Source organism: Sminthopsis crassicaudata, chromosome 2 (genome assembly GCF_048593235.1).
Source record: "Sminthopsis crassicaudata isolate SCR6 chromosome 2, ASM4859323v1, whole genome shotgun sequence".
Classification (NCBI taxonomy): Eukaryota; Metazoa; Chordata; class Mammalia; order Dasyuromorphia; family Dasyuridae; genus Sminthopsis; species Sminthopsis crassicaudata.
The window spans coordinates 205,077,319-205,100,206 of NC_133618.1; the positions used below are offsets into that span (position 1 = coordinate 205,077,319).

At 37.3% G+C, this 22,888-nt stretch overlaps 1 long non-coding RNA gene across 1 annotated transcript in view; it reads right to left on the reverse strand.

Moving 5' to 3' along the window:
- Positions 1-22,888, reverse strand: part of LOC141555320 (uncharacterized) — a 108,795-nt gene that overhangs the window by 20,789 nt on the left and 65,118 nt on the right. Inside the window, exon 3 of the long non-coding RNA XR_012486151.1 lies at positions 569-695. This is a non-coding gene — a long non-coding RNA (uncharacterized LOC141555320). The remainder of the gene's footprint in view (positions 1-568; positions 696-22,888) is intronic.

Below are 22,888 nucleotides of genomic sequence, written 5' to 3' on the forward strand. Positions count from 1 at the left end.
GTTGAGACTTTTAGCTCATGTTGTGCTAAAATCTGTCTCGTGCAGCTTTCTCCCATACTCTTCATTTTGTCTTACAGAGCCAAGCAGAAAATGTTTATTGTCTTTTCCACAAGATAATCCTTCAAAGAGTCAAAGAGAGCAATGATAATTCCCTCACCCCTACCCCCAGAAAACAGCTTCAAAGTTGTCTTGTATTAAAAGTTTGTGACAATAACCTTCAAAAAGTTTTATTTTCTGTTGCCCAGTATTTGGTATTCACTGCTATTTCACCTTTTTATGGAGAAAGCATCACAAATATTTCTTTTTTTTATTTTTTTAAGACAATTGGGAGCAGGGCGGGAGCGGTTAACTGACTTGCCCAGGATCACATTTGAATTCAAGTCCTCCTATCTCTAGGCTAGTGCTCTATCTATTTAGCTGACCTTGAGTGTTTTTTATTTCCAAAATCATTAGAATTACATTGAATTAAGGTGCTGCTTAGACTTTACTGATTATTTCTGGGAAATTTGAGGGGGGAAAATGCATATTGTTATTATTCATAAAGAAGAATGTACATGATGCTACTTACAGAAAATAGTTCTGGAACAGAAAAAAAAATACCAGTCTGGGAATTAGGAGACCTGGGTTCTGGTCTTTAATTGGTCACTAACTTGCCATATGGTCTTGGGGGAGTCATCTTCCTTTAATTTTCTTTTCTGTAAGAAAGGAAATACAAAAGATATTTGTTATGTACCAGGTACAAAATTATAACCTGGCTTTAGATCTGGATTTAACTCTGAACCCAATTATCTGATTCCCAATATTGATCTGTGTCATCATACTGAGATGATCAGTCCTACCTCTGGCTATAATTAGACATCTTGATACCTGGGGCAAGTACCCTCAAAATTAACCTACACAAGTGATATGAAATATCCCTCATTTCAGGACAACAATCTTACCCCTATGAACATTAGTCAATAGTTGTTAAACATTTTTTAAGCCTCTACTATATACCAGGTATTGTATTAAGCACTGGAGATACAAATATGAAAAAAGAAAGACATTACCTGCCTACAATGGAGCTTACAATCTAATTGGAAGAATTCAAGATTCAAAAGGAAACTGTGAATAAGCCAGGAGGAGAGAAAGAGGCTGAAAAGGGTACCAGATACAGAGTCATAGTGAAGAAATCAGTCAGAATAGTCCCAGAGTAGTTCAGCCAGTTGAAAACTAAGGAGATTATAGTCTGGTAGAGGAATAACAATCTAAACAGCCGCAACAATAATAGCAAAATCCAATCAGATAACTGTAACATAAAATACTAAATGGCAACACACATTAAAAAGATATGAAACAAAATCCTTGATGAAGTAACAGGAATCTAAAGATTTAGACCTAGTGGGGACTATATGGATCTTAGAGTCCAAAATTCTCCTTTTACATACAGAAAATGGAGGCACTTGAATTCAGATCCTCTCCAAAGCTCTCTGAATCACACCACAAGGAAGTGAAATCAGAGTAGTTATAGATTGGAATTGAACCAATAAAAATAAGAAGGGAGAACATTCTAGCCTAAGGAAAAAGCCTAAGCAAAAGTATGGAGGAAGAAACTTGTTGATCCAAGAGACAGAGGCTTATTTACCCATTTTGGCTGAAATATAGGGTTAAACAAAAGAGGACAATATGAGATAAGAGTAGAAAAGATGTTAGCGCCAAGTTTTGGAAAGCATAGAATGTTAGGAAATAATGTTTGACCTTTTCACAGGAGATACTAAAGGATTTATTTTTATTTTTTCTTATAGAGAAATAGCAGTACCAGATCCACAAAGAATAAATGGTGTATTCATATATTTCAGATGGCACCTATGATTTCATTAGTATGAGAAACTCTTTCTACCAATACAGGTCACTTAGCACAATGCCTGACATATAGTAAGTGATTAATAAATGTTGACTGATTGATGGATTAAGGTCAATATCTGCTCTATAACTTAGAATTCTAGGGAGCTATCTATGGTGGCTTCCATGCTACCTCTCTATCCACTATTCTATGTTGCCTTTCACATATTCATATGTATTAAGTACTGTTATTCTGGTGCTGATATAAAGGATGGCTTAGAAGTATGCACAAGTCAGGGAAGAGATTTGTTAGAAGGCTCCTATGGTAGTTCAGATGGAAAATAACAATGACCTGCTCACAATGGGAATAGAGAAGAGGACATGATTGCAAGGTATGATACAGAAATGAAATTGACAAAATCTGATGACTTTTTAAATATGAGAGGGAAAATGAAAAGATAAAGATAACATTAGCTAACAGATGAATATTGATGTCACAAAACAATTTTGTAGGAGAGAAGGGGAAAAAAGTATTTCTATAGCGCCTGTTACGTGCCAGTCTAGGCTAAATGTTTTTTAATAATAATTTTCTCACAACAATATTAGGAGATAGGTGCTTTTAATATACCCATTTTACAGAAGAGGAAACTGAGGCAAACAATGTGCTCATAGCCATACTTAGGAGCACATTAGTATTTAGTAAGTATCTGAGGCTGGATTTGAACTCAAATCTTCCTGACTCCAAGACATAGTGCTTATCCACTGTACCATCAGAATGATTAAGTTTAGAGGAAAAGAGAATGAATTCAGTTTGGGGCATGTTTCATCTGATGTAGCAGTGAAATATCTAGGTGGGGATGTCTAGTTGGAGATTTATGAGCCAGAAGTATAAAAAGAAAGTTGAGGCTGGAAATACAGATCTGGGAGTCGTCATCAACATGGGGAAGTGATTGAAGCCATGGGAATAGATAAGATTTCCAGGAGAGAGAGAAATAGGGAAGGGAGGAAGAAAGATACAAGGATAGATCTTTGGGAAATCTTTGTGACATTAAGATGACTTAAAGAGGATACCATAGAAAGGGATGGAATACAGAAAGAAAAAGGCAAAAGTATCATTCTTTGATGTTGAGGGAAGAGATAATATACAGTAGTAACAGATTGCTCAATAATGGCAAAAGCTACAGAGAAGTCAAGTTGAATTAGAACTGAAAAAGAAAGGCTATTAGATTTTGTTGATTAAAGTCTCCTTTGGTGACCTTAAAGCAATTTCAAAAGAGTCATAAGGGGAGAAATCTGATTACAAGGAGAGATTGGAAGTAGGGAAAGTGGGAAAGTAGAAGCACCCAGCATAGACTGTTTCAAGAATTCAGCAAGGAAGGAATATCAAGACATAGATTTCGAGTTCCTCCTTTGTAAAACAAGAAAGTTGGATTTTCTCATATTTCTCACAGTTCCATTACTGTGTTCTATGATCTAAGATCCTCCCCAGTAATATGTTCCAAAATCCCTTCTAGATCCTAACTTTCTATGTTCTGTGCCCTCCAGTTTTCCCCACAGGTCTACAGGATCACAGACTTAAAGGAGACCAGTGGGGACCTCAGAAGCCATTTAATCCAATACCTTTATTTAACAGGTCTGACATTTGGAGTTCTGTGTTAGCCTATCCTCTCTGGCTCAGCTCTAAAATTCTATGTTCTTAAGCAAGTTTCAGCTCTGCCATTCTATGTACCAAGGTTTCCCTTAACTCTGTCTTTATATGTTCTATGTTCTCTGGTCCCTTACAGCTCAAACACTTTATTCTATTCTTCACCAACACATGTATTTTCACAAAAATGCTATAAACAATGGTGACTTTAAATTAGGAGAGTACCTTTAATAGCTGATGAAGAGTGAATTAGGCACCGCCCGATACAAGTCAACAGGAAATTGCCTCATTATGTTAACAACCATATCAACAATTTTATTTATTTAGCAAAGTAGTCTTTTTCATTTCTTTTTCCTTCTTATTTTTTTTTTTTAATGTCAAAATACTAACTCTGCCAGCTGTGAATAATGACCCCATGGCTGTTGGATGTGAAATTCTCCAGAAAAGCCAAAGAATCTGCGGTGGCACTAGCACTCTCATCAATGTGAATCGCAGCTGGGTAGCAAGCAGCTTAGTAGTACTAAATGAAGGGAACTTGGGAAGAGGGAAGAGGCTGTGGGAAGTAGGGAGCCAAAGAGTACAGAATTAAGCTTAATTCAACTCAATGGATAGGAAAGATTCTGCTGGAAAATCAAAAAGAAAAAAATAAATTATTTCTTTCAGACTTGTTGTTTGATTTACTTCAAGGCTAAAATAAACTATTTTAGTCTAAATGGAATAGGCATTGAAATAGGAAAAAAAATAGATGGATGGATGGATGGATTCTCTGACATGTGAAGTGATGGACAATAGATTAGCTTGGGACTACTACTTGGCTGCTGAAGGAGCTGTATGTGTGATTGTTATTTATATATCTCCTTCTAGGACTCTTGGAAATCTTTTATAATACCATGTTGATTCATATTGTTTATTACATTATTACTTGCTTGTGTAAGTATAAATGTAAGGATGGTTGTAAGTAAGGATGGGCGAAAAAAAAACATTTGTTGTTGCTTACTATATAGCACTAGGAATACAATTTCAAAAGCAAGAGTCTCTCTGCCTCCAAAGAGTTGACATTCTAATAGGAAAAGAGAATACATCTTACAGAGCAGTTTTCCTCTTTGCTATATTATTATCCTCATTTTACAGTTGAGGAAATTGAGGTTTAGTGAGCTGAAGTGACTTTTTAGAGCTAGAAAGAAACTGGAGATAGTTTAGTCTAAATCCTTCATTTTATTACTTTTAAATACTTTTTTTTTTTTTTTTTTTTTTTTTTTTTTTTAAGGAATGCAAGCTTTTAACCTACTTCTTTTATCCAAGATAGGCCAATTTGCCCCTGCTTAGGCAATCTGGTTGCTTTCCACTCTGGGAAACTCATCCAGTCAGCTCTAGGTGATAACATGTAGTGACTAGAGTGCTCAAGTTGGAATTGGGAAGGTCCTGCTTCAGACTCATTCTAAATCCTGTGATCCTGGACAAGTCATTTAATTTCATCAACCACATCTTTCTCATCTGTAAAATGGGATAATAACAGCATCTACTCCACAGTTGTGAGAACAAAAGGAAATAATATATGTAAAACACTTTGTAAAACTGAAAGTGTTATTGTTATTATTGTTATTGGTGCTCTAATTGGCTCTATCCCTTCTGCAGGTAAGAATCACTGAACTCAAGAGGTTCACTAGCCTCAGCTTTCCCCAAAAGTAAGTGAGTATGACTCACCAAACCTAGCCCCTCATTTTATAGACTGTTTCCCCAACTATAATTAGGCATTATACTATAGTAAGATAATTTCTAAGGTATGTTGCAGCTCCAATTATTTATTAGGATTCAAAAACTACTCTCATAGTTCCCTTTCAAATGAAATTGTAGCATACATATAACAACTTACAAAGCCCTTTATATAGCCTTCTATAGGATCCTCTTAATAACCTGTGAAGAAGTTAGAACAAGTTTTATTATTTCCATTTTTCAGATAAGGAAATTGGGTTTTAGGGAAACTGAGATTTCTCCAAGGTTCCAAAACTAATCAGGAGCAGAGGCTTAAATTCTACTCAGAAAAGTCAAGAGAAGCTAAGATGCAGCTGCTCCCACAAGGGCAATTTCTCCCTTGTTTTCTTTTTACTCTTTCTCCTAGCTCTAGGCCATCTAGAACCCATCTAAACTACTTGACATAGTTTGAATAAGGTGGAAAACATCAATCCTGAGTTTTCCTCTCCAGGAGATGGAAGATGACCATACCTTATCATCTGCCCTTCCTCTAATCCCTGCAGATTCCCAGTGCCATCATCTGCCCTTTTGATTTAACCTAAGGATTCCTGGGCTTCCCCAATCTGCCCCTCTAGAGCATCCTGAGGGTCCTTTACTGGGCTTTGCCATCTGCCCTGCAACTGACCTTTCTTTTATGTGTTATGTCCCCAAATAAGAATGAGAGTTCCTAGAAAGCAGGAATAGTCTTGTTCCTTCTATTTGTAAACTGAGAATTTAGCATAATGCTTAGTACATAGAAAGTATTTAATAAATGATTTTTCATTCATTCATTCACTCCAGTCTAAAGTTTCCCAGCCCAGTCCTCTTTATCAGGATATACTTTATCTCAGGCTTTCCATTTCCAATTCTTGGGTTTATTGTTCTAACACAACTATCCAGATAATTGAGGGGAAGGAATGGGGTGAAGGTAGTCTAGGAGAGATAAGATTCCGTAGAAGATTGGAAGTAATCCTCAAATAATCTCTGCCCATGTGATCCTTTGTGCACATTCTTAAGGCCAGACCTAACCAAAACAGATATAACAAAGGTTATAATTTTGTCCTATCTATTGAGCTGAATTGGAGACTGCAGGTCAACCTTGCTCATAAATTTTTAGCTGATATGAAAGTGCCCAAGGGCTAAGTGGGAAATGATGCAAGAGAGGGAGGGGGACGCTATCTTATCATTCACAAATTGAGGACTTCCCTTCATATTTTACCGAGAAAATTTACTGAGACCATTCACCAGGAATTCCTTTTTCCTCCCCTTCCTTATGTATCAGAAATTATTTATATCATCCTTCCTCACCCCGACAATTTCTCTATCTTTACACCAATCTCTGATGAGGACCTATACATATCATTCTACCCAAGACCAAATCTTCTACATGAAGCATCAATACTCTCCCTCCCATCTTCTCCAGCAGATTATACCTAGTCTCATATCCTCTATCTCTAATTTTCAACTGTGCCGTAAGTAGCAATTCCTTCACATCTGGCAATAAACACATCCAAGTTTCCACAGATATAGAAACCCTCACCAGACACTACCATTCCCACAAGCTATTATCTTATATCTTTCCCCTCATTTTTAAAGTCTACTGTACCTTTCTTCAACTCTCACCTAAAAATCTCACTTTCTTTAAAAGCCTTTAATATTCCCTCCAAAGATCATCTCTAATTTATGCTGTATTTGTCATATTTGTATATAATGGTTTGCAAGCTAGCACCCCCTTGGAATATCATATCCTTGTGAGCGGGGACTGCTATAGCAGTTAGAATAGTAGCTGGTATATAGCAGGCACTTGATAAATTCTTGTAGACTGATTTAGCTTTCTTTTCTTTCACTTCTCAGCCCTTTGCAATCTGGCTTCTGACTTCTGACTTCACCACTCAATTAAAACTGCTCTCTCTGAAGTTACCAATGTTTTCTTAATTGCCCAACTGATGGCCTTGTTTCCATCTTTATCCTTCTTGACCATCTGATGATGACTCTCTCCTGCTAGACCAATTTCTTTCTCTGGGTTTTTTAACACTACTTTTGATGGTTCTCCTCCTACCTACTAGAATGTGCCTTCTCAGTTTTCTTTGCTAGATCATCATTTATATCATATGTTCCAATTTGGGTATTCCTCAAGGTTCTACCTAGCTTCTTTTTTGTTCTTGGTGGCCTTATTAGCTCTCATGAGTTTAATTATCATCTTTATACAGACAGCTCCTAGAGCTATATAACTAGCTTTACTCTTTAAAAAAAAATTTTATTATAGCTTTTTATTTACAAGATATATTTATGGGTAATTTTTCTGCATTGACCCTTGCAAAACCTTCTGTTCCAACTTTTCCCCTCCTTTCCTCCACCCCCTCCCCTAGATGGCAGGTAGACCAATACATGTTAAATATGTTAAAGTATATGTTAAATATGTATACATATTCATATAGTTATTTTACTGCACAAGAAAAATCGGACTTAGAAATAAGGTAAAATTAACCTGAGAAGGAAATTAAAAATGCAAGTGGACAAAACAGGAGTGGAAATGACTAGCTTTACTCTTTCTCCTGGGCTCTAGTCCTCCATCCCCAACTGATCATTAAATATTTTAAAATAGAACATCCCCTCAAACTCAGCAGGTCCAAAAGAGCTTATTCCCCTGAGCGCGCACGCGCGGGCACACACACACACACACACACACACACACACACACACACACACACACACATACACACACACACACCCCTCTCTTCAGAACTTCCTTATCACTGTCAAGAAGACCACCATTCTCCTACTTATTCAAGCTTACAGTTTCAGTGTGTCATCTTTTATTCCTCACTTTCATTATCCCCACATATCCAACCCATTGCAGATTTTATAGTTTCTACTTCTACAATGTGTTTCATCTGCCCCTTTATTTCAACTATTGGTCTAGTATAGATCTCCTTGTTTCTCACCTAGACTATTACTATAGGCTGATAATTGATCTCCCTGCTTCAAGTCTCTTCTTTCTTCCAGTCTATCCTTGGCAAACTAAGTGATTTTCCTAAAGCACAAGGCTAATCGTAGTACTCTCCTACTCAATAAACTTCCATGGATCCCTAGTGACTATTCCTCTGTTTGGAATTTAAAACCTTTCACAATCTAGCCCTAGCCTACCTTTGAATCCTTATTATACATTACTTCCTTTTCCTCATTCTGGAATCCAATCAAAAGGACTTTCCTGCTGTTTCTTAGACTTATATAGAAGGATATCAAAAGATACCCTAACCCACCTCATCCCCATGTCTACCATACTTTCCCCTCCACATCTTTGCACTTAGAATCTCTAGTTTCCTTCAAACCTCTGTTCAAGCACCACATTCTACAAAAAGCCTTTTCTAATTTCCCCCTATTCCCAGTTGCTAGTACTCCCCCCCAAATGATTTTGCATTTATTTTACACCCTTATGTAGTTATTTGCTGCTGTAAGCAGGATGGTTCCTTGAGGGTAGAAAATGTTGAATTTTTGCCTCTGTGTCTCCAGTGCATATTTAACAGTCACTAAATAAATGTTTTGGATCAATTGAATATAGAGAAAATGAGGTTCTATCATGTGCCCCTTACTGCATCAATCCCTTGTTAATAGAGTAAAAACATTTATTCTCCAACATGAACATGGGGCTGCCAGCACCTGAATTCTTAGCACTTAAAAAGGTCAGGTAACTTGTCAGAGTATTCCCTGTTTAGTTAAAGAAAAGCCATCAACTGTCAATATTCCCAAGTTTAATTTTCATAATTTTAAGTATTCACCCCAATGGCACCCATTCACAGCTATACACAGTAGAGAAAAAAAAATGAGAGGCACAATATGCAAGTTTGTGAAGCATCTGGTATCTGGAGCAAAGAATTCCCTGTATATTCGTTGCTTATGTTCATTGTTTGTCTTTAAAACTCATGTTTTGTGTTGCAATTATGCCCCCAAAGTATAGTGAAAATTTTGTGACTAAACCCCAGCAAGCAATTGTGATTTAGTGAGAAAATAAAAGTGCTACATAAACTTCATGTTGGAATGTCTGCAGCCAATGAGGACTTCAAGTTTTATATCCACAAAAAGGAGATAAGTATTCATAAAAGGTTTGTGAATCCCATCCAGAAAGTGAAAAGGAATCTCTTAAGTGTACAACTTCTAGCAAAATATTAGTTTTTGGTGGTGCCGGCAATCTAACCACCTATTTTTCATAGGTTCAATTCATCAACATTCTTTTTTTTTTTAATTTTCATGCTATTTTCTAGAAATATTATTTCTGGAAAAGTTGACAATTGATTATAAATACATAGGACTATGAGTCAGAGAAGTCAAGATCTATCTCTAAATATATTTGCTGTGTCACCCAGAGAAAAACACTTCCACCTTTCATTCACAGAGAGCCACTGTGGAACAGTGGAAAGAACATGGTATCTGCCCCTGCCAGCATCTGTATATCCTTCTACAAGAAACTTAATCTCTCTGTGTCTGTTTCTTTAAGATCTCATTTAAGATCAGTTTCTTCCTCTGTAAAATTAGGAGACTGGATTCATAAATTTCTAAAAGCCCTTTTGGTCAGTTCCCTCTACCCCTGAGGCTTTTCTTTCTGACTGGAAAGGGTGGAGGGTGGACAGCAGAAAGCTTCTCTCAGATCCTCAATTTAAGGAAGGTATCTAAGGCAGCCATTTCTTTCTTTTCTTCTTTTCCTCTGGACTTCATCACCCCACCCCACGCCCATGCTAGGTGTCCTTCCCTTTCTTGGCTTCTTTTTATATATTATCTCCCCAATTATACTGACCTTCTTGACCACAGGGACTTCTCTTTCCTCTCTATTCCTAGACTTTGCATAGTTCCTGGAACACAATAAGTGCTTAGTAAATGTTTGTTGATTGATTGATTCTAACACTGTTATTTGATGGCTTTATGAAGTTATTTCAATGGGCTCTGAGGATTTCAAATTATGCTATGGAACATGACTAATGTGGAAAGGTTTGACATGAATAACCTATGTCAGATTGCTTGCTGTCTTGAGGAGTGGGGAGAGAATAGAAAAGGGGAGAGTGAAAAATTTGGAGCTCAAAATATTACAAAGATGAATGTTAAAAACTATCTTTACATGTAACTGGAAAAAAATAAAATACTTTTTTTTAAAATTATGCTATGGAAAGTTAAAAAAGAAAAAAATTTCAACTATATAACAAGTCTTTCTGAAAACAGACAGCATGATTAATTACATCCTCCATGTTTAACCTCCAAAGTTGATTTACATTAATGTAATAAAAACTCACTCACACCTCATTTTCAGAAATCATTAAAGAAAAAAAAAATCTCACTGAATTCTAAAATTCATATTGACCTCAATCATATCCTCCTTCCTTCTGCCCCTTGATTCTTACCTCCATTTCTGCTATAGTAACTAGGCCTAAGGAACACCTCCTGGAAGAGTAATCAGAATTTCTTCTTCCCCCTTGAGTCAAAGCAGACAGAATATTAAGAGCCAGAAAGCCTGGGTTCTAATATGGGCTCAGCCACTGGTTGTAGAAGTAGAAGCTTTATGCGGTCCCTTCCACTTCTAGCAATTTGGTTTCTGAGGGCTGTTAAGCAAATTCCTAAAGATACTTTAAAAAAGAGAAGAAACATCTATTTCATGTAACCTGGTCTCTTGTCTGAATTCCTTCCTGATTGACAACAAAGTGTGTTTAAGTCCTAAGCATCAGGGTTGGTCCTGGGTTGAAATTTGGAAGGGGGGGAGGGGAAGTTACAGAGAAAAACATCATGGTGAAATGACAAACAGTGGATTTGGAACCCATGTCCTAGGTGCCACCTTAAGTATGTTAGTCCTCTCTCTCAGAGTCTGTTTCCTCTTCTGTAAAAGAAGGTTAGACTGAATGATTTCTAAGATCTCTTCCAGTTCTGAACCTATAATTCTCTGACCTATCACTCCTATATATGGAGGTCACCCCTATTCATTACATCTATCCTCTTCTCTGATTTATATCTAGCTCTCCAGCCCAGGCACTCAAATTCCATCATTCACAATCCCTGTGGGCAGCACTTTTTCATTTCTTCATCTACCCTCCTACCCCAGGTTAGCATTTGGTACCAAAAAATACCTTTCCCATTGAAGATGGCATCAGGGCTATCAGGTGTGTGGGCAGATTTTTACAGCTGGTGACTATTCAGAGGAATACTGGTAAATGTTTAACAACCACTTCCATGGGAAAAATACTCATGAAATATTTTTAAAGTGTAATCTACATTATTAACATTTTATCCATTATTTTTCTAAGTCTATATAATCAACATGATAATAAATCAAGCCCTGACTTGTGGCATTTACCCATTTCTAAGGAATAAATACTCAATTTGAAAATTTAACAATTAGATCTCATGAACCACTTCAAAATAAATCAGCTACATACTTGTACATGTTCCACTCCTGACCTGCTCCCCCTAAACAAACCCTTTCAGAACTCAAATTCCAGAGCTAGGCTTTCTGAAAACAAAAGTATTTTGGAAGACCTGTTTACTTGCCCTTGATCCTTGAAATGGATCCATTTTTGAGAGGAGACTAAGGCACAACTCCCACTTGCTGATTTTGACATGAGAATTGCAAACCTAATCCCTGTTGCCCAATATTTACAACTCTGGTGCAGAGTCCAAAAGGAAGATAAAACTTGTGTAAAAGGCCTTCTTGAGTCCCAAGTGAGCAGCTCATTAAAGACCATTCAGAAGCTGCATGGATATAGGTTCCTTTAACATGGATTAGGAGAATAGTGGGCCAAATCCTGCTGACAATATTTTATTTTCCTCATCCTTACACTTGTGGAAATTGCTCACCATCAGACTTCTATACTTCATAGAATTCCAAATTCAACATAGACTCCATCAATTAACTTTTTTTAATGATTGTTCATAGCCTTTGAGCCAGGGAGACCACTGCAGGGCTTACACTCCAATGAGTTCCAAACAAAAAGCAAAGTTCTATAGACAGCTAAATATTCATAAAACAATTTTCATGGTAGCAAAGAACTTGAAACAAAGTGAGTGCCTAGTCACTATGGAATGATTGAAGAAATTGTGGGATATGGATGAAATAGAATGTTAATACATTATGAGAAATAGCTAGTAAGAAAAATTCTGAGAAACATGGGAAGATCTGTATGAACTAATTGAGTAAGCAGACTCAGGAAAACAACATGCACAATTAATATAGTAATATAAATGAGAAAGAAGACTAACACAAACCTAATTATGCCATACAAATGAAATGATAAATTTTGGCCTCCACAAGGAGATGAGGAAATGTACTTCCAACATTGCTGCAGAGAAATGAGGAATCTATTAACAGTGTCCTTCATGTACTGGCTTTGCTTATGAAGGAAGGCTCACTGGATCAAAGTGGAAAGTGGTTGAATATGGGTGGTAAAGGGAGAAACAGGATTTCCAAAAAATGACTGTGATATTAAAACAAGAATGTCATTATTTTTTAAAACGATGATTATTTCAGAAGAAATGGAGAAAAAAATACACAATAATCTTATCTAGCTCAGCAACATCTCCTTTGGTAACTTTCCATTCTCTACATGGATTCTTTATGCATTGATTAAATTTCATGATTATATAAAGAAAGGGTAGAGCGGCTAGGTGGTACAGTGGTTAGAGCACCAGCCTGTGAGCCAGGAGAATCACCCAGACAATTACTAGATATGTGGGCCTAAGCAAGTCACTGAACCAAGTGACTTTTTTTTTTTCCTAAAAAAAAAAAAAAAAAAAAAAAAGATTAGCCATGGATGGGAAGCTTCTCATTGGATCACAGGATTTCAAACTGGAAAGATATTATAGAACCCTTTCATTTGCTGGAGGAAATATAAGGGAAGAAATCTAGGGCCTAGAATCAAGAAAGTGACTGATTAAGCTCATCTCTCACATTTAAATGTTTTTTCCAAGGTGACCCAGATTCCCTGATTCTTGCTATGCTCTATTATATTTGTAGTAAGTGCATAAGGTACTAGAACTACTTCAGTAGCAGTCCAGTTGAGAAAATATTAATTATCTTTCTGTGCTCTTATGTGTAACCAACAATGCAAAAATAAATTATCAAAATCAAAAATTGCAAAATTACAAAAGAGCAGGAGTTCAGAGAAGATAGGAGAAGATAGGACCTCTGTTGAGAGGTCCACGGATATGGATCATTCTTTAATTCATTAATCAGTTTTAATCATTTTTTTCCTCTTCTCTTTTTCTTTAAAACAAAATTTTTTGCTATATAAAATAACTGGGGTGAGAGAGAAAGGAATATAGGATGATAAGCAAAAGGATAAAGATAGCAATACAAATTTATTTTTAAAAAGAAACAAATTATGGGGCAGCTAGATGATGCAATGGTTAGAGGGCTGGACCTGAAGTCAGGAGGATCTGAGTTCAAATCTTACCTCAGACACTTAATACTTCCTAGCTGTGTGACCCTGGGCAAGTCACTTAACCCCAATTGCCTCAGCAAAAAAAAAACAAGAAAGGAAAGAAAGAAAGAAAGAAAGAAAGAAAGAAAGAAAGAAAGAAAGAAAGAAAGAAAGAAAGAAAGAAAGAAAGAAAGAAAGAAAGAAAGAAAGAAAGAAAGAAAGAAAGAAAGAAAGAAAGAAAGAAAGAAAGAAAGAAAGAAAGAAAGAAAGAAAGAAAGAAAGAAAGAAAGAAAGAAAGAAAGAAAGAAAGAAAGAAAAAGTAGAACAAGTGAAGGAAAGTTGTCAAAAATAAAGAAGAGAAAACCATTTGGGTGAGAAATCATTATGGAGTCAGGCACACAAAAGATTAAACCAAAAGAAACCTACCATGGAACATCTAATATTAGAGCACAGAATGTCAGATCTGGAGGGACGATAGTGATGCTGGAACAAACATTAGAACATTGAACATGGGATATCAGAAGAAAGGAATCATGGAGATCACCTGACCCACCCATTTCTATTTTATAGAGGAAGAAACTGGGAAACTGGAGAAGACTGACGGGTCGCCAGGTCACATTGTTAGTTAAAGGCAGATCTTAGTCACTGTTCAAATAGAAAATAAAAGGGGCCCCTTTTGCAGGTCCTCCAGGATCCATTTAGGCCAAGGACAGTCTCCTCCCTTCTGACACCTACTAGATGATAAATGGTCTAGTTCAGAAGAGTTATTTTCTTAAGAGGCTGAATGTCACCTTCCTGCTCATGGAGCTTCAGCGTCTCCGATTATTACTTCCAGGATCAAATGTCAAGTGCTCTGCTTCACCTTTAAAGCTCTTTTTAAGTTGACCCCTTACTATCTTCTTACATCTCACTTCTCACTACAAACTCTATGATCTGGTCATTCCAACCTCTTGGCAATTTCCTCTAACAAGATCCCCTCTCTCTGGCTTTGCTCTGGTTCTGCCCCCACCTCCCCTTCATCATTTAGTTCCCCTAACCTCTCAAGACTAAGCTCAAAGGTCCTATTCTGCAGGAGACCTTTCCATCATCCCTACAGCTAGTATTTCCTCCTTCCAAATTACTGAACATGTTCCTTGTATATATCTTACATATTCTAATTACTTATATGTTAAGATCTAAGGCTTCTTTAGGGTAGAGACCATTTCTTTCTGTCTCTATCTTTGTCTCTATTTCTGTCTCTCGCTGTCTCTCTCTGTCACTGTCTCTCTGTCTCTGTGTCTGTCTCTGTCTTTCTCTCTCTCTCTGTCACTGTCTCTCTGTCTCTGTCTGTCTCTGTCTCTCTGTCTGTCTCTCTCTCTGCTTCTCTCACGCTCTCTTCCTTCCTCCCTCCCTCTCCCTTTTCTTTCTCTCTCCTTCCTTCCCCTCCCATCTCTGTCTCCTTTTTGCATCCCTAGAATTGAATACAGAGCCTAATATATAATAAGCACTTAATAAATGTTTGTTGACTAACTAAATGACAGATTAAAGGACAGATAGAATAGGACCGTCATATGAATTCTAGGAGAAAAAGCTATTGTTGACCAATAAAGTATATATTGGGAGCAATTCTTTCAGCTTTGCTTTTGTAACTTTTATCTTTCCTCTGTGGATAAAGAGGTTCTGAAAGTTAAGGATTGCCTCAAGATTAGCAGAAGCAGCATTGCTGTGGAGGCCAAAGCTGCTTTTGGCAGCCACCCCTCCCAGTCACCAGCCCCCTCTGACCTCCCTATAATTAGCTTTGCTGCCTCCTGATTCTTCTTCTCCAGTCTCTGGTTGGTTTCTTTGGCCTTTGATCTTTAATAGTGCGAGTACATGGAAATACCCTGAAAGGAAAATGTTTCTGTTCTCATTAAAAAACCACTGGACTGCTTCCTTCATTGAGTGGCTGACCTCATGACTAAATAGATTGACAAAGAACAAACGGGGTTTCACTAAATGTTTTGTCACAGTAACTCCTCCCAAGTGAGAGGATTTTTATTTTGTCATGTTTTTAATTTCCCTGGCACCAGAGATAAAAAGAATGTAGCCAAACAAAGGCAAATGTTGGTCCAAATTATACCAAAAGGGTCATAGAATGACAGAATCTTATGGTAGGAAGCAGTCTCAGAGGCCATGCAGTCCAACCCATGCCTGAATTTGAATCTTGTAAGGGAAAAAAATCTCTAGAGGGAAAGGAGGCTCACCATCTCCTACAGCAACCCATTTTACTCCCACTCAGCTCTGTTAGAAGCACCCTCTTTTCCTCCCTTAAAGTATACTTAAATTTGACTCTAGGAAACTTTCAGCCATTGCATTTATTTCTGTCCTTGGGGACCTAATAATAATAATAATGATAATTAACATTTATATAGAGCTTATTATGTGTCAAGTGCTGTGCTAAGCATTTTACAAAAATTATTTTATTTGACCCTCCTCACCTAACAACCTTGTAGGGTTTGAAGTTGTTCTTTAGTCATTTTTCAGTCATGTCTGACTTTATAACCCCATTTGGGGTTTTCTTGGCAAAGATATTGGAGTGGTTTGCCATTTCCTTCTCCAACTCATTTTACAGATAAGGAACTGAGGCAAACAGGATTAAGTGACTTGCCCTTAGCTAGTAAATGTCTGAGCCCTGATTTGAATTCATGAAGACAAGTCTTCCTGATTCCAAGCCTAATGCTCTATTGGACCACTTAGCTGCTCTACTGTATAAGGTAGGTGCTATTACCCTCATTTTTCATCTGAGGAAATTGAGTCAGACAGATTAAATGACTAATTCATGGTCACACAGTGGTAAGTGTCTGAAGTCCAATTTGAACTCAGGTGTTCCTGACTCTAAGCCTAGGATGCTATACACTTCCATGTAGGAAGCATACTGCTTCTATAGGAAAATAGAATAAGTTCAAAAACAATACTGTATAAGGATGTATTCTGATGGAAATGGATATCTTTGACAAAGAAAAGATCTAATTCAATTCCAATTGATCAATAGTGGACAGAATCAGCTACAGCCAGAGAAGGAACACTTGGAAATGAGTGTAAACTGTTTGCATTTTTGTTTTTCTTCTCAGGTTATTTTTACCTTCTGAATCCAATTCTTCCTGTGCAACAAGAGAACTGTTTGGTTCTGCACACATATATTGTATCTAGGATATACTATAACATATTTAACATATATAAGACTGCCAGCCATCTAGGGGAAGGTGTGGAGGGAGAGAAAAGTCAGAACAGAAGTGAGTACAAGGGACAATGTTGTAAAAAATTATCCATTCATATGTTCTGTCAATAAAAAGTTATTATAAAAAAAAGAAGAAAGAAAACAGAATAAGTGGAACCCTTCTTCCTTATGACAGTTTGTCAGATATTTAGACAAATAACATGTCATCCCTAAGTTATCTCTTTTCCAGAAAAAAGTATTTCCTATTCTTTTAAACTGCTCTTCATCTCATGTCTTCCAATCTTTCCATTGGCCTAGTGACCCACTTCTAGATATGCACCAACTTATCTATATCATTCCAAAAATATGGTCCCAGAATTGAACTTAGTACTACAGATTTGTTTCGATCCAGGCAGCAACTCAGAGTCTCAGAGATGAAAGTGACTTCAGAGGCCATTCACTTCAACTCGTGTCTGAAAAAGGATTCCCTCTACTACATATCCAACAACAGGCCACAAGTGAAAGTAAGGAGGAACCATGGTCTCTACCAAGGTAGTTCATTCAACTTTGGAAAGTTCTAATTTGGATAGCTCTATATAGCAAGCCTAAAGGTGCTTTCCTACACATCCTCCTGTGACTATCTCAAGGCCTTTCATCATCTTAGTCACACCATTTTGTGGATAAAATAGAATAGGAATAGAAACTAGAGCAGTGATTTCATTAATATAGAGGAACTCTCAAACAAGGAAACTCCCTCTACCAATGTACATCAGAATCTTCTTTTTAAAAATCTATAATAACCTCCCTAAAAGAGAGTCCTGCAGATGTAGACTGATTAGACAGAAAAACACAACAATGACATCACTAGTCCTGGATACTATGTCTCTCTTGCTGTAGCCTAAAATTTATCCCTAATAAAGTTGATCTCACTGGATTTCTCAAAGTTCTAACATAGAATTTGTGAAGTCTCTGAAAGAAGCATTTCCAAAATGCTCTTCTCTGTGGCAACAGTAGTGGGACAACACATGGTGATTACTTGGAAGGGAATAATACTCTTTGCATATCTAAGTCCCAGGAGGTTTGTTTCCCAGACATCTAAATCTTTTATGTGTTTGGGAAAGGATCCAGGAGGAAGATAAATGAATCGCAGAAATCACAAAATTTCAAAGTTAGAAAGGACCTCTTGACTTAGTGGCCATTGAGTGTAACATGTCTTAAAAAGAATAGGTTTCAAGAAAGATGTCATAGAGGGAGTAGAAGAATAAAAGAAAGTGTGATAGAAATTAGCCAAAGACAAATTAGAATTTGACTAGAGGTAGTGAGTCAAGGATAGAAGTAACAACTCCTGAAGACTCACAAATTAATAACATTATTAAACTCTCTGAGCTTTAGATAAATAATTTGGTCCATTCTACCTAGGGGAACATACCTTTGGACATGCATACTTCTTTCAGTGTGTACCCCATACTTTTCCTAGAATACTTCACTGCATTTCATCAATGTAGAAACTTCCTACATTGGTATAGATAGCAAGCCATCAATGTTTTCTCATGCTGTGCTGTTCCTATCCATCTCTTTCCATGTGTCTACCTGCAGTTGATACTGCTGCTGTGTTTTCCCCTTACTAGCCCTGTCTTCAGTAATCTTTGGTCTGTAGTTCTTCCACTCTCTCCAATTTGAGTAAGTGGGAAGAATTAAGTATATCTGTTATAGGTGATACATAACAAAGGGTATAAGATATTAAGTGAGAGTTACTAAAGAAAAAAGAAGGACTTGAGGGAGAGAAGGAGTGTGACAATATCAAGATGAGAAGTAGAAGGCTGGAGATTTTTCATCATTCTCCTTACTTGTCACTTTACCACTCTGGCCTCTGCCCTGAGGCCTTGCTTACTTAATTGGCACAGTCACAGATAAGTTTGTCTTACTAGGAGTAGTAGTAGTAGTATAAAATCTTCTGCTTTCTTTCCTAACATCATGTTAGAATTTAGATTTTTTTGGGGGGCAAAGTCTGAATCATTTTTCATCTCCCTGTACCTCCAAAATATCTTGCATATAGTAGATGCTTGAAAGATTTATTGTTTAGGTCAGCAAATGGTATCAACACTGAAATACAAAAATATTGTATTTCATATAATACTCTATATTATAGAGTTTGGAAGTTTGGGAAATTTGTGAAACATACAATAAATGGAAATTTTGGGTAAATTTTCAGTCGACAACAATAGAAGTAAAAATCTTGTAAATGAGATGACCTCAAAAACTAATAATAACCTTTGAAACATTTGTATTTCTCTTGTCGTTGTATAGCAACATTTCTATGAGATAATTAGGGTAGTTATTATTTTCTGCATTTTTCAGATGATGAAACTGAGTCACAGAAATATTAAGTGATTTACCCAAGCCATCCAACAGGACTAGAACTTATATCACCTGACTCACAAATTCATGCCAGAAAAAGAAGGTTGAGCATTTGTTAAAGTGCTGTTATCAATTCTGCTGAATGGTGTTGGAGAATCAAAAATGATTGCCAAGTAGATTTAAGACTGCTGTCTAAAACCTCAAACTTCTCTACAAGACATCCACTTCTACCTCTCCTCTCCATCATCCTGGATATAGTGTAAGAAGGCTTGGGTTCAAATCCTTCTTCTGCTACTTACATGACTGTGGTCAAATCCCTTCATCAGTCTGCACTAAATGATTTTTAAGGTTCCTTCTAATTCTAGGTATATGAAACATGGTCAGATATACTTGGCTCAAGAACCTCTAGTGATGGGAAACCCACTACCACCCAAGTTAAAGCACAATATTATAGCTGGGGAGTTGTGCTGTATGTACTCTTTGGCCCCTCTTTACCATTCAGGGTAGGGAATCTACAGAGAAATTCTCTCTATCAGCGCAGATAGGCAACTGTTTGCAAGGTAGAGAGTTGCTTGGGATACCAAAAGGTGTGATTTGCCCCACTTCACATGATCTACTATGTCACTCCGGGATTTAAACATAGGTCACCCTGAAGCTGAATTTCCATCCATTTTGTTGCCATGTTTCTCCATTTCATTGTCATACTGCTCTGTCAAACAAGATCCTTCTTTTGAGTCAAAAGTAGGCTCCCTGCAATATTTTCCCTGACTATGACATTTTTTTTTTCAGACTGGTACAGTAGATCAAACTCAAGTTGGATTTAAAAGGACCTGGATTCAAATCCCACACCAGACAATGGTATTTGACCATGAAAGCATGCTAGGTAGCACAAAGGGAAAGAGTTCCAGGTTGAAGCAGGAGTTCAAACCTGGCCTCAGATATTTAATAGCTGGGTGACCCTGGACAAGCCATTTAACCCATTTGCCTCAGTTTCCTCATCTGTAAAATGAGCTGGAGAAGAAAATAGCAAACTACTATAATTTCCTCGCCAAGAAAACCCCAAGTGGGATCACAAAAAGTTGAAAATGACTAAATAAAAATATCTCAGAAAAATAGTACCTATTTAATAAAGCTATTGAGAGAATCAAATAAGAAAATGTATGTAAAGTGCTTTGCTATTGTTGTTTTAATTGAATAGACTTTGCCTCAGACAAATTGAAGCCTGGGAAAGTGCTCTGTAAAGCACCATTTAAATGTACTTTTTAAAAAAAATTATCATACCTCACATGGCACTCAGCACTTCTCTACTTAAGAAATGCAAGCCCATCCATCAGGACACCAAGCCTGAATGGTTCCCAGGGGAAGCACCACACCTGTTGACTTGCCCCTCAAAATAAAAGTAAGCAAAATCTTCTTACTATTTGAGCACCAACAGAAACAAAAATAAATAGTCAAACATTACACAGTTGACTAAAAAAGACAGAAGGCTGACTACAGTAAGGAGGTTATTTTATTTAAAGTAAAGCCAGGACTGAAAATGCAAATCCTTATTCCAAGTACAGAATGGTCAAAATTAAAAAAATTTTTTTAATTTTAAAAAAGCGTCCCTGTTGCCATCATAAGGCATTAGAGCTGGAAAGGTATGTAGTGATGATAATGATCATGTTCTTGATCCCATCCACAGACCATACTGGCCACGGGCCTTTCTTGGCAAAGATACTAAGGTAGTTTGCCATTTCTTCCTCCAATGGATTAAGGCCCAGGGTCACACAGCTAGCAAGTGGCTGAAGTTCAGGTCCTTCTGTCCTCCAGACTCGTCACTCAGCCTCCTAACAATGATCACAGTACAGTTATAAGAAGGAGCAGTGATTTCATCAGTGTGGGAAACTCCCCTATCACTTGGTAGATAAGACCTGGGGAGTTGCCTAAAGTATACAGTAATTAAAGGACTTGCCCAGGAACACACAATCATCGTCTATCAAAGGGAGGATCTGAATAAAGTCTTCCTGATTCCCAGCTCTCTTACTGACAAGTAATTGCTGATATTTAGAGCCTTAGGATTCACTAAGTACTTTTGAAATATCATATTTGACCTTCACAGACCCCCTACTCCCTAATGAGGTAGGCAGTTCAAATATTCATAATAATAGCTCACTTATAGATAGTATTTTAATTTTATTATCAAGTGCTTGCCTAGTTCAACAGGGAGATGAGGGAGATGAGGACACTGAGATCCAAAAATACATTGCCAAAATTGCTACTACAACTAAGTGTGAGAGAAGAGAAGCAAACCCATCATGGTTCCTGTCTCCAATGTTAACCGTACTATAGGGAAACAGGCTCAGAAATAGATGACTGCATTGCCCAAAGTCACATAGCCATTTTCTCTTCCAAACTGGGGCTACCGTGGAAAGTATGCTAGAATTACAGAGAGGATTTGCCTTCAAATTCCAGCTCTTTTATTTACTACCTGGTGAGCATGGAGGAGTTGGAGTAAATATGTCTTGAGTCCCTTCCAGCTAGAAAATCTGGGCCTCCCATTTTACAGAGAATAAGTCTTAAAACCAAAAAATAAAATCAGTAACTTCTCAAAGACTAGGGGGAAGTTAGTGACAAAATCTGACTTAGAACCTCAGCTCCTCCTGTTCAGCAGTTGCTCCAGGATTTGCTCAGGGGATGCTGGACTTTTATACTAACTACTTAATGCCTTCAACCCTAACCACCCCAGAGCAGCCTGGTATATTCATTCAAAAAAAGCCTTTATTCATTTATCTTTCATTAGCAATTGGCACTGAGATTATCATTTAGAAACAGAAACTCTTTCTCACTGTTTAGAGGTATGGAGGAAGGGGCACAATTTTGTTTTCTAGTAACTGATTTTGTTAAAATCAGAGGTAGGTAGTTTCTTTATCCAGCCATCATACAGACATATGGTCTGCTATCCCACTAGTTAGGAAGTGATTATTGGAGCAGCACAAACAGATTTTTTTTTTTTTTTAACAAAGTGAAGGTGTGATTTTCTCAGGTTCTGTGAGAACACACACACATATTTTTCCCTACCCAATCTGTTTCCCAGTACCTTAATGTCCGCAGGGTCTACAAGGCCATTTTAGGTGTTGGGGAGTCAGAAAAGCCTGCCTGGTGTTAAGCTGATGGGGTGAATTTAGAAAACAACTGATGGGGAGCTAATGTGACAAGTGGGAAAAGTTTGTTGAGGACTTATTTGAATAACTGAGCAAAAAAAGGGGTGGGGGGAAGAAAAAGCAAATGAGGCTTACTGAGTTACACTTAGTTAGGCAAGGTTTTCAATGCCCTAATAACTATACGAATGTCCTGTTTGAAAGGTTCCCACATCTAACAGCTGCTTCAGGTACCAAGCTAAAAATGGACCCAAAAGTAGCCTGGAAGACCCAGATTATTCTCCTCAGGAAGAAGGGATGCATAGAAAAAAGAACACAAAAGTTGCTGAGATCTATATGTATATGTGCCTTACTAGAATGACAAATTCTAGTAAGCACTTTTTCCTCCATTGGGGGAAAATTAATTCAGTCTCTTTGGACAAGATCAATGGTGTTTGGCTAAATATGACAGGAGCACCTGGTGGGTCCCTTTGAACCCATATCAGAATCTTTTTAAAAAAGAATCCATGAAGGATTTATTTAACAAACAAGCAAGCATGGTCCACAACTCAAACATAATATAAAATAATAGAAGGCTGAAGGGACCTTAGAAGCCTGTTAGTCCTGTCTACTCATTTTCCAG